Here is a 13,466-nt window from a genome sequence, read left to right as displayed (position 1 = left end):
CTCAAAGGACAGAAGACAGGAGAACATCAAGGAAAGGTAGAGAAAAAAACCAGCTTGTTCCCAACATTCAGCAGAGCAGGAGATCAATGGAAACTCTTTAACAGCCAAGGACCAGTCTCAGAGAATTGTGAAGAGAACCATTGGCAAAGACAAGTGCAATAAAACAGACACTTTATGCCTTCAAATTCATGGTTCTGCACCTTTGGCATGATGATGTTTTACAGTTTGTAGCCAAACCTTTGCTTTTTCTCTGGGACAGGGCAGGACTTAAACCATGTCCTCTTCCAGGCTAATATTATAGAAGACATGGTCTATCATTCCTGGAATGCTGGAACTATGAAAACAATTTGATGGTATTATAAACAGCATTTCTATAAACCCATTAACATTTTAGATGTCTAATTTTATACAAGAATATATGACTGCTCTATGTCAGCTCATCTAATAAAGTATGTCATCTCTCACTCGAAACCATGCCTTTTCACGTTCTTGGAAGAGTGCAACTACAGAAGCAGAAAATTAAGAATATAGAAAAGAGGTGATGTCTAGCTGCTGGAATAATCTTACAGTGCATTAGATGACAGCCTTTCCATAAAGACCGACCTTGATTCTAGTATCAGTTTTCTACAGAGGTTTATTGTATGGACTTGTTAGTGAAATCACACTTCATTTCCTATAATTCCCTATGTTGACAATGGATTTTTTGGGCAACATTCTCAAAAGGATTTGTTACTAAAGTATTGTTTTAGTGTCACCACTGCTATCTTTCTGCAATGGTAAGTATAGATTATATTTTGATACTGTATTTAATTTGAAACTATAACTTTCAAGTGATTTCCAAGCTATTCTGTCTTATTCCATCAAGTCTGTATTTCTGGAACACCCATCGACAGGAGTGTGCTTTCCCTTACCTCTCCCTCATGCAGCTGGAGGTACCGTATAAAACAGAGCACTGGTATAGAACAAGAACACTTTTTAATCAATTAGAAAGAATAATGCTCCCAGTTAATCCAAATTAGCTTCTTAAATCCCTTCCATAGAATAAGAACCATTAGTAATATTAAACTGTACTAAGGAAAACACTACCTTGTTTCTTGGTGGAATGGGAAAATTTAGTTAAAATGTGGTTCACACTCCTGACTTAAGGCTCTGATATGAACTAAAAAATTAAAGGAAGTTTAGTCTAAATTAGAGCCTTTAAAAACATCCACAAAATAGTAACATATTGTTCTCATGGGATTTCAAACTCTTATGCTTAATACCCAATAGATTGCAAAGCCAAACTCCAGACCAAATATTTGGTGTAACTTGAGTTTTGCCCATTATCCTTTCTTCTTGCTGGCTGAAAAAAAATCTTGACGTAATTGTACCCTGGAGAAAAACAGTTTCTTACAAAGCACAAAGCCAGGTGCAGGAGAGCTTTTATTACAAACATCCTTAAACTGAGGCCTGTGACCTGTTTAGGACTGTTTAGGACTGATCTAGTCATAAAATAGATAGCAAAACACTGAGATATCTAATATGTTTAATATTGAATGAATTGTTCTAATGAGCATCAAGAAAGACATTTTATATAATTCTCAACAGACTTTTTGTTAGTAAAGCCATTAAGAAAGTATAGAGAAGCAAATGAAAAAAAAAGGAAAATAACATTTTACAGTACAGAAATAAAATATTTATTAATCTTTTGGGACAAACATTTCTAGTATGAAATAGCACAATTAATTCTTAGGCAATATGTTTTCTTATTACCACCATACTGTGAGGGGAGTTGTCTTAGAAAGTTTATTTACATTTTGTTTAGCAAAGGAAGAAATATATTTTTTTCCCCCAGAATTCAGCATACTTCTTGAACTAAACTAATATAAATGGAAACAGGATGGAAGAAAAGATCTGAAAAGGGACCTTCTAAACACTTCAGGGATTTAATATTCATTTAATGCTAAAAAGAGTCTTTGACCCCTCTCCAGAAGTGAGGGTGATAGCTGTCCCATAGCATAGTCCTTATTATGTTCCATGATGGCTCACTTGCACAGGAATTAATTTCATCCCTTATAGCTTGAAATCAAGAAGGAAGTTCATAAACCATGCACTCATCTTCATGACTTTCAGTCATCATGGTAGGATAGTCAGAAGACAAAATATGTGCTAAACCACAAAAAAAAATGGCTTAGTCAAATAGTCACAGAAAATTAACAACTAAGTTTCATTATTAACAATTTTCTTCGCAGTTAAATTTTCTTTCCATTGTCAGCTTTTAGGCCTTTGCCATAAACTGACATTCTTTTGCCATGGCCCTGTTGCGTGTTCAGCATTCTTCTTACTCTCCCTGTATATTTAAATGCATTCACTACAGGCCATAATTACATTTGGGTTTAACAAAATTGTTGTATTGGGTGTCGGTGGGAAGGTTTTGGTAGCGGGGGCTGGAGAGGTGCCTTCTGTGAGAAGACACCAGTTGAACAGAGCCAGCTTCAGGCAGCTCCAATCACTTGTCCTATCACTATGGTCCCTTGTAAAAAGTCCATTTCCAATTCTTGAAGAACTGCAGCCTCTGGAAAAGACTCATGCTGGGGAACTCTGTGAAGGACTGTATCCTGTGAGACGGACCCCACGCTGGAACAGGGGAACAGCATGAGGAGGAGAAGTAGCAGAGATGAAGTGTTATGAACTGACTACACCCCCCCTTTCCCATCCCCCTGCACCGCTTGGGGTAGGAGGTAGAAGAGTTAGGAGTGAAGATGAGCCTGAGAAGAAGAAGGGGGTGGTGGGAAGGTGGTTTTAGTTTTGTTCTTATTTCTAACTATCTTCATCTGTTATTAATTGGCAATAAATTAAATTAATTTCCCCAAGTCAAGCCTGTTTTGCCTTGACAGTAACTGGTGAATGATCTCCCTGTCCTTGTCTCAACCCATGAGCTTATTCATTGTATTTTCTTTTCCTGTCCTGCTGAGGAGAGGGTGCGAGACAGTGACTGGGCGGGCATCTGGTGGCCACCCAAGGTTAACACATCACAGTTCTTTGTGGTGCCCAGTGTTGGCCAACCAGACCCAATACAACTGTGAAAATGAAAGATAAGCAATTTCATGGGGCTGGATTACCTAAAGTTCATTGATAACTAGTAGGATGAGCAATTTCTAGTCATAACAGAAGATTTTCACACAAGTGATAAATGCATAAATGGAGTAGTCTTAACAGCGAGCTTATAGAAAAAAGGAGAAAACTGCCCTTTCACTTATAAAATCTTGACGCATCCCATTGTGAATCAGAACAGCCATAGGAAGCCATTCTGTACAGAAGACCCTCCCTCTCTCAAATGCTGATGAAACACCTTCATGGAGAAGAGTTTCTACACATGAAGAGAAATTAAATTCTAGTGTGTTTGGCTTATCATCAGACTGTAAAAAATTTTGCTGCAGTCCTAGGACCTGCAGCAAAAGGCATTCGAGAATCACCTGCCAGACCAGGGCAGACAGAAGAGTGCAGTGGCCAGGAGAAAGGAAGACCAAGGACATGGAAGCAGCATGGAGGCAGCAGTCATTGTCTGGAAACCTGCTTCTGGAAGCTGTGGGTTGCTTGTGGGCTTGAAGCTGGAGAACAGCAAGGTCTACAAAGAGGCTGGAAAGATGTCAGAATCATCCTCTTTATGATTTTACAATTTTTCTTCTGCTCTCCAAGGCTTTCCACCTGTGGAAGGAAAAGGAAGGAGAGAGAGAGAGAGAGGAGGGTTTTGGTTCATACTGACCACATAATTAAAGGCCTATCATAACAGATACCCACACACAAAGCAGCAGTCCTTGAAACTGAATAAGGCATCAGCAGATGGAACACAAAAGTAAGGCGAAAAAGTCATAACCAACACACAGAGCCCTAGCAAAACTCCTTTGGAATAAGACTGATGCGTACCATAGAGACTAGATCAAACCTGAGCCAAAAAAAATTTTTTTTCCTGTGATTTAAAAACCAGATGAATCATGTTTTCACACTTTCTTTATTATCTACTGATCTCCAAGGCTGCAGGGCACTTATTTAAAATTCACCATTCTAGTATATCCACTTGCAGGGTTAGAGCAGATATATTCTAACTTTTATATTTCTTCTGAGGAAAGAACGGTCATTTTTAGAATTGTATCCCAGCTTAACAACTTAACTAACAATTCACAGAATTCAGTATAGCAATGTGTTTCTAAGTACCTAGACTTGGATGGGTTACTAAATCTGGTTGATTGTCAGGTTTTTTTAGAAGCACTCTCTGGGTCTTTGCTGAAGAGAAAAAGTTCTGATCTACATTTTCAATTTAATAGCACATTTTAATACATGCAAGGCTGGCTCAGTCATGCTTTGCTCATAAGCATCTTCAACTGCCTTAGAATAAAGGAATGGAAGTAGTAATATTAAAGTGACTTGAAATGACTGAAATATAGAAAAGCACAACACACACTCCAAAGCCAGTATATGAACACCTCAAAATTTCCAAATAAAGCCAATAATTTGTGTGCACCTTAGTCCCTCATCCAGCAGAAAAGGTGTTTATCAGTTGAATATTCAATCATTTATTATGTGTGTCACCAAATTTCTCTGTGATAATTGTTTACTGTAGATTTATCTAGCATAGTAATTTAGTCTTTAGTTAGGCTTACTGTTTGCTTCAATATTTATTTCATTTAGAACAATAATCAATAGAACAAAGCTGTTGCTTGAGACCATGTCCCATGCCAATAGCATGCAAAATTGTCTAGTAAATGAAAATAACCAACAAGAACTGTCAAGCTCCATAGTGTCATTTCAAATTAATCTCCGTAAGAATAGTCAGGCTTTATATTAATAACAACAATAGCTGCAATACATATTTTTCCTTTTCTTTTTCCTTAGCAAAATGTGAAAGTGACAGCACATGATCTGAAATGCCAATTAATACAGACAGCAGAAAATATTTTTTGAGAAAAAGATAAAACAGCTTTCTATTGCTTATTTGTGGTGCACTGTAAGACCAATACAGTAGCTAATGTGCATACCCATTATATTGTCTAAGACACAAATGTGTAGTCAGTAGCAGGAAATCCCTGCCCAACAGATAAGAAAGGAGGACTACTCTACACTATTCAAAAATATTGTGAGGTTAAAATTGGATTATTATTCAGCCTGCTTTAGTTTTGAAAAGTCCATTTTATTTTTAACCCTTAGAGAAATAATTCCAGGCAGATTTGACTTTTAGAATGACTAACTTTTTCTATATTTTAAGGAATAGTGACCCGTTTCAAAGTTTATTATTAGAAAAGATGACAGTTCTTTTATTTGCTCTGAAACACCTATTTCTGAACTGTTTAAAACAATTCTATACATACATATTTTTAAAAAATTGTAAGGGAAAAATATTTTTATTAATATTCTGGAAACAAATAGAGCAAGTCAGTAAAGTTAATAAAGTCAGATCAATCATAAGTTCATATTAATGGGCTTTTAGGTTTGGGATATATTTCATTTAATGAAATTGCCACTATGATTGCCAGTAGTAAATGAATTATAAATAAAAGATATATTCCCTATGTGGCCTGGTGGTTGGAATTCAGCTCCAGGGATCAGATCAAATTAATTTGATACTGTTATTTCAATATAAAGCAATACTCTACAACACAAAGTCACCACACACAAAGTGTGAAAAACCGTTGCTATGTGCTAAAGAATGCCAGCAATCAGAAAGACAAGGGGCAGATTTATTTGCTGTCTTCAGCAAAGTCAGAGAAATACCTGAAGTAATATAAGTTAGACCTCAAAACAGTTTATGGGCTGAAAGGAAGTTAAAGTGGGAGTATGAGTGTAAATCACACATGGAATTGTTGGTGGAATTAATGAAGTAGGGCAATTGCTTTTTTCAGTTATAACTTCTAAGGTTCCTCATTTTGCAGTTTGCACTGATTTAGAATTCATAGACTGTCAGAACGGAAGAAAGTTACTCAACAGGATTGCTTCTGAGTGCAGAAATGTCTAAGTTAAGTTGAACTTGACATCGGGTGTATTCCATGTGGTTTTGGAAAGAACGTGTCATATAGAAGAAGAGATAAAATACAAGGTTTGGGGTTTTTTTTGTAGGTGTACAGGTGATAAAATATACGGTTCCTCTTATTTGCAGAATTTTATCATTACAGAAGAATTTTTAGAATGGACTGTAATCTAATCAGACAGAGTAACCAGGGTAAATGCTGCATGATCATTTTGTTCCCCACCTATATGCCTATTTTTAAAATATTACTTGCTTTTAGAATAACATCTACAGCTACATGCACAACTAGTAACTCTTGAGTTACTGTGGAGCATTACAAAGAGTTTAAGCATGACTTCCATAGGGCTACATCATGTTAATAACCACAAGGTTGTTCATCTTGGCTGAGTAGTATGAGACTGTGGTCAGAGAGACTGAATCAGCAGGGACTTCTAAGCTTAATACTGTCAGATCATCCTGGGATCCAGCTACCCATCTATCCATCTGTCCATCCTAGAACAAAAGGGTAGGAGCCTTTGGGGAAGCACTGCTACCTACTGCCCTGAGTTACTTCTAGATCTTTTTGTCCCCTTGAGTACCAGTGTTAAAGTTCAAAGTAACAGTTTTTAAAGTGCCATGGCATACTAAAAGGCTTTTTCTTGCTAGGAGGGGTTTTTTTGGAGTAGAAGTTCACTTAGCATCTTCAGAAATACCGTGCATATAACCCAAAATCGCTGACAAGGAACAATAGATGCAAACACTGTAGTATGAAAAATAGCATTCATACTATGCTTCCTGCTCGTGCTTTATAAATACCAAAAGAGGTGATTTTGAGGAGGAATGCTGGACAATAATCCAACGCAACATGTCAACTTTATCTTAGATAGATCCAAGTGGTTCACAGGATTTGTGCTATGCTTTTTAAAGCATCCTGCTCCATTACAGGAGATTCATGGGATTTGGGGGAGTTTTGGCCTTAAGGAACACACCCAGGAGCCAGTATGTTCTGTGATCCCAGTAATGAGAAAGTTTCCAAATAATTCTTGGATATTTTTGCTTACATATTTTTATACAGTACTTTTACATAGGGCAACCAACTACAAGCTTTTGTATTTATCTGCCAGTACATTTGGAAGAGTTTCCATGTTTTAAACAATGCCTAAGCTTTATGCCCTGCTCTAGCTGAGAACAAGAGTAAGTACCGAGCTGGAAAGATGCATTTCTTAACACACTGTATCAATTTGTATGCATATGGACAAGTTTCCAGAACACCAGGGAACTGTATAGAGCCCTCATTTGCACTGTAATACTTGAGGTGCAGAAACAAGGTATAAAAGCAGTTTTATCATATGTAGGAACATATTAATGAAGTTTGGCCAGTGATAGCTACAACATGAAATGTTCATTTCCAGGCTTGCTTATGAAAAACAGGGATCTAGCAACAGCTAAATGAGAAGGGTGCTTGGTGGGGGAGCTGGAAGCAGTGACGAGTCACTGCTTGTCAATAAACCAGCAATGAGCCTTCTGCCTCTGAAAGGCAATCTAAGATGACTGCAAGGAGATAACAGGTATGAAATATCTCAGCTCCCTTGGCTGTTATCATTGATCTGAGCCTGCTTGTTAGAGCCTGAGTGAAGCCTGTGCCTGACCTAATTGGCACTTAAACATGTACCCACTCCCTGGCCAAACCCTGTGTCTTGCCATTGCCTGCCCAAGCCACACTCAGTATAGTCCGGGCTCCTTCCAATAAAGCCATGTGTCACTTGACTCCCACCTCATTTGTTCCTACGGGGGGGGGGGATGGGGTGCCTCCTCTCATACTCCTGTTACAAGACAACCTGTGTTTTACGTTCCTTTGTAATTGTCTTGCAGCTCACTCTCAGGTCATAAGGCTTGTATTATTTCTTACAAGAGAGAAAAAGGTTGTTTGACCATACTCAAACTGGACTTCTGCATTGCAGTTTTCCTATCACTGCAAAACAGTCCCAGTTCTTACAGAGGACTACGGAAAACTTCTCTCTGGCTCTCCATTAATTAAAACCAATCCTAAAACAGGTTCTTTAAAACAAACACTTTTTCTATTCAGACAAACACAAACAATATGCACAGAACAGGGTTGAAATAATGTGGCTTTTTTAAAATTTATTCTTTGTTTGCAAGCATGTGTTGGCTTCTCTTTGCCCAGTTGCACCCAAATCTGTGCAGCAGCAGACACACCATGCTACTGCACACTCAGTGCCTTTGAGACTGGGGAGCTGCATGCTTGTGGGGTTGTGAATAAGCCAGACAACCCAGCTGAGCACACCGTAGAAACCAGTGCCAAAATAGGGACAGGAAAGGACTAAGGTCCCATCCCTACCTTTAAAATCAAGCATGCTATTTCACTCAGCTTTTTGTTTCTGCCTCCCTCTTTAGAAATAATCTTTAACTGTGAGGTGTCCCTTCAGTCCTAAATTCTGCCTCCAGCATCACTGCCCTAGAAAATACATCATTAGCTGCATTACAGTAGATCAGATAGCATTATCCAAAAGTGTTCATCTACAAATCTCTGAATGATTTTTGGTATGCTCTTTGGAAAAAAATGGCTCTCATTCTTTTCCTGGTCTTTGAAATTGTTTCATTTCCTTTCATTTTCCCTATAGAAGTCTCTTTTGATTTAACCTCATACAGCCTGCAGAATAATATGGAATAAGTAAATTAGTAATAATATTATATTTATACAATACAGTACTCATATATCCTTCGTTTTCCACATCTGCTGCACCTTAGTGAAATAGCTGAGCAGATCTATTTTGTAACTATCTTAGAGAAGTTTGGTTACAAGCTCCATTTTGGCTGGTACATTTGTTACATCTAAAAGTAAAATGTTTTTTAGAGTTCCTTCTTATGAACAATGCAGTTTTCATAAAAATATCAGACATCAACTTCAAAATGTCAGTTTCTCAGATCAAAGTTTCATATTCCATCCTGTGACCTCATTGCCCCAAACCCTCCTTTCAATGAGCCTCGTTTCATTCCAAGCACATCTAATTGTAACTCAATGTCTCTAGGTAAAATGAGCCCACAGAATTTGTTGGGTCTCTCCTGATTTCTTCATTCTTTCCCAAGGATTTTCTGTTAAGGCTCATATATTTGACAGTACTCTTTCCAAATGCAGGGATGGATGCATGGATGGATGGATGGATGGATAGATGGATGGGTGGATGGATAGAAAGAAAAATGGATGTTAAGTGCCTGAACTGCTTCTTTTGACTCGGTTTCCCCAAATTCAAGTACATCACATTGCACAACACCCTCATCCCTAGTTTCTCACTAACAGTATACAGTAGGTTATCTTTCATGGTCACAGAGCACTTATTCCAAATTGACCGATGTACCTGATGCTTCCCCTGTGGAAATGGGTGGAGGTCCTGCTTGCTCTGAGTCATGTCAGCTTACAGGCACTGGGATTATGACCTGAGGATAACAGCTTTCACTTTTGTCTGTAATGGAGGGAGAGGATGTTGACCTTCCCTCCCCTTGTGTTTCCCTATCATCTTGTGTATTTTCACTGATACCCTCCGCTGCATTCCTGCAGCCAGCTGTCTCTGCTTTTAGTGAGGAAAGAAGCAGATTTCTGGCTCATGCATATAATATGATTTCCAAGCAAAATATCAAAAGGTATGTCCTGTGATATCTTCACTGACAGTATTCCTGACCTTTACTGGGCATGTGCAGAAATGTGCTCTTCAGACAGCAGACGTGGTTTCATGCTTGGAACTTTCACCTGCATTTTATACCTTCCCAGCATCTGATATTTTATTTTCCCATATGAGATCATACCAGAGCTCCAGAAGCCCCTGTGCCCCAACCCTCTTAAATGTCTGTCCCATGCACACTGCTTTGCCATCCCCTTCATGCCAGGGTGTTTTGAAATTCCCAAAATGAAACATTAAAATAAGCAGTTGTTTGTAGTTGTTTGATGGAAGAGTCACCTATCAAAAATCATAGATCTTGGAAGAACTAGCAGTGTACCTTTCTGGCAGAAGATGTATCACATGGGTAACTGCATTGATTTGAAATCCAAAAGCCATTCTGGCTGGCAATACAGCGGGTTACCTACCCGGTCCTCAGAACATACTTCTAGACATCAGTTGGCAAATTCTTCCCAGCTAAAATTTCACGTGAGTGTTTCTGTGAGTGTTCTTCCCTTCACATCCTTGCCTGTGCTTCTGGAGTAATTCACAAATGTTTTCTGACATGACCCTAACCTGTTCTCCTTCCTTGGGAACTTATGAGCCTCCTTTTCAGACTAATATATCCCTACACTTTCAAACATGCTCTTTGTTAGGGCTCTCTAAGGTGAGCTTTACAAAGAAGAAGAGGCACATATGTCATTTTACCTCATTTCTAAGTGCTTAATTATCATATAAACACCCATAAAAACTCAGTCCATCGGTTTCAATCCTTTTTGTCATCTCATATTTTCAACCCAAATTTACTTAAGCATGTGAAATTCTGGTACGGGTCCCATCATCTTAGCTGACCTGAACATCCGACTCTGACTCAGGCTATAAAAAAAGGCCAGGCTGAGGCCAGGTTCAACAGTTCCTGTAAAAGCCATAGCAGTGGTCATTCAGGCATGCAGAATTCAAAAGGATCAGATAGACGGAAGACAAGAATGAGACTGAGCAGCCTGTGAAAAGGGTATTCACAGAAGCTGGTGGAGGAAGAAAAGATGGATAGATGGACTTGGGATCTAATTCCAAAGGCAGTGCACGTTGAAGTAAACAAAGGTCAGGAAAAATACATCCACAGTCTTCCATTCCTTCAGCTCTGCCAATGCAACATCATGTTCACAGCGTTCCCAGATCGAACAGGAAAGGGATGTCATCCTTTGAACTGTGTGAATGACAAGCAGATTAGAAAGCTCTAAAGCTAAAAAAGATTTAGAATCAATTCAGAGTCTTTTTTACTTCTTAAAATATTGTTTATATGTATTGGGGAAAAAGTTAGGGAGCTGCCTTCTGCAGTGAAAAGAACTGCCAGCTGGGGGGAGAGACAGAGAGAAAGAGAGACAGAGGAAGGAAGGAAGGAAGGAAGGGAGGGAGGGAGGGAGAGCACTTAACTGCTGCAATATGGAGAACTGAGAAATCTGTCCTGCTGCCCCTGTGTTTGATATAGATATCATATTAGGCAAAAGAAGAAAAGGCAGGATGAACATGTAAAAGTGTATATCTGCAGGGAAGGAGGGCTAAGAAGAATCAAGGGGCCATCATTAATCTTCTGAAAGCAAGACTTTCACATCCAGCACCTTAAAGACTTCCTGTGAATACTGAACTTTCTTATTACATAATACACAGGAAAGGGCTAAGGCAGCATAAAGTGAACACAATGATATTAAGGTGGATATTATCAGAAATTAATACAATACCATTTCAAAGTGATTTATGACAGCTGTATAGCTTTTCAGTGGTTAAATAAAAGACCCTTTTGCACAAAACGGGCTGTCACCTCTGGTAAGTAGAAACACATGCATTTTCATTCCACCGCATATAACAGAGGCATTTTGCCCTGAAATTTAAAAAGCACACCCAATACATCAGTAATCAACCTGCATCTAATGCTGCATGTAGATCTATGGCAGGTGTGGAAGCTTATGTGGAATCGTATAGGCATGTGAATACATCCCATTTCAGTTGTAACTTAAAATTTTATGGAGTCATGTAACTCAAGTTATTCGTGATGAACTCTCCACTATATTTCTCTACGTGCATGACTCACATTTCTGAATGCCACCTTCAATCTCTCTTACTTGCCTCCCTTCCCCCACCCCTCAGCCTCATCAGCCTTTTCTCTTATGGTGCAATGCAGAGTACAAAGAAGTAAAACTACAGAGAAGACCAAGATAGGATATTGAAAGGAAAAAATTGACGTTGAACACAAGGGCTAACGTCTGCTCATTTGCTCCACTCTGCATTGAGAGTAGCTAATCTGCAGTAATGTTCCTCAAAATCTAAGTTTCTGATGCAAGGTTCACTAGATGGTAAGCAAGTGCAAACAAGAAACTAATCTTGTCTTTGACTGAAAAGAGAAGTTTACTATTGGCAATGGGCAAGTGACAAGTCTCCCAAACATCTAATCTGCTAGCCTGGGTGTCTTCACTGCCTTCTCTTTTTTCTGAACCCCTAAAGTAGGAGGAAATTCAGAGTCATTTCGCTAATTACCACTACTAACCCACAATGTTTTTTCTTCAGTTCCTGGTTGACTTTTACACCATTAATTTTACTTAATTTTACTTCTCGGTAGGTTTTTTGGGTGGGTTTTTTTGTGGGGGGTTGAGGGGATGTTTAATCCTCAAGACTAACAGAATTCTTTTCTCTGTTTAGTTTAGTTTAACTTTTTGCGTCTATTTGGTCATAGCCCCTCTGAATCACAGGATGTACTTTGTTGCCTATTTATGCAATGGCAGTATCAAAACTAGTCACTTCAACAAGGGTCTTCCTTCGATACAAAATCTCATAGGTACAAGAGGACAATCACTGTCATTAAAATTTTTACAATCTAAAAGCTATATATGTTCAAATAACAATTCCTTTAGCATGCAGTAGATAAAAGCTGTACTTTGATTTACTTCTTAACACATTGCTGAAGTCACCTCTTTGAAAGCTTTACAGCATGATTATTTCCCAGCAGCAGGGTATGCAAAGCCTAGTTGAAACAATTAAGGTGACAACCAACAGCTTCAGTTGCATTTTGAGGATATCAGTTTGTGTTAATATATTTTCATATGAACAACATTTAAAAGTATGTTGGTCTGTCACCCTCTGGACAAATTACAATCTTAGAGATAAATATTAAAATTACCTTTCAAAAATTGAAGTTCAAATATGGGTAAGGAAAAAGGACTACCTGTGCCTATATTCACTAAATAACCAGTACCACATCCTGCAAAAGAAACACAGTTATACAGGACATGAAATTCTGCCTCTTGGTTGTATATCATTTCTGATGGCGGCTATCTGTTATAATGGAAAAAGCATCAGTGATGCATCAGGATCTATCTGGCAAGGCACTATGAGGTTCTCAATCACTCAGTCTCTGCAAAGTGACAGCAGCTGCAGTTCATGCTTTTTTGTACAGAAACTTCAATGCATTGAAAATGTCAGGTTACAGCAGCAGCAAGATCTCCATCTATTTATTCCAAACTGAATATAAGACTGTCGTGGTTTAACCCCAGCCAGCAACTATGAACCACACAGCCGCTCACTCACTCCCCCCCAGTGGGGTGGGGGAGAGAATTGGAAGGGTGAAAGTCAGACAACTCCTGGGTTGAGATAAGAACAGTTTAATAATTGAAATAAAATAAAATAGAATGATAGTAGTAGTGGTAGTAATAATAATAATAATAATAATAATAATATAATACAATAATAATGTACCAAGCAAGTGATATACGACACAATTGCTCACCACCCCCTGACTGATGCCCAGCCTGTTCCCGAGC

The 13,466-nt window shown here is 38.5% G+C and overlaps 1 long non-coding RNA gene across 1 annotated transcript; it reads right to left on the bottom strand.

The window, feature by feature from the left end:
• Nucleotides 1-1,690: 1,690 nt before the first annotated feature.
• LOC148055832 (uncharacterized) lies at nt 1,691-13,463 on the bottom strand. The gene is made up of 3 exons (XR_015705020.1): nt 13,402-13,463; nt 3,456-3,687; nt 1,691-2,148 (listed from the first exon to the last, which is right to left on the bottom strand). It is a non-coding gene; the product is annotated as an uncharacterized LOC148055832 (long non-coding RNA).
• Between the last annotated feature and the right edge of the window lie 3 nt (nt 13,464-13,466).

This window comes from Nipponia nippon, unplaced genomic scaffold (genome assembly GCF_047370975.1).
Source record: "Nipponia nippon isolate SJK-2023a ecotype South Korea unplaced genomic scaffold, ASM4737097v1 scaffold_2, whole genome shotgun sequence".
Classification (NCBI taxonomy): domain Eukaryota; kingdom Metazoa; phylum Chordata; class Aves; order Pelecaniformes; family Threskiornithidae; genus Nipponia; species Nipponia nippon.
Note: the sequence above shows the minus strand (reverse complement) of the source record. Positions and strands in the feature narration are given on the sequence as shown.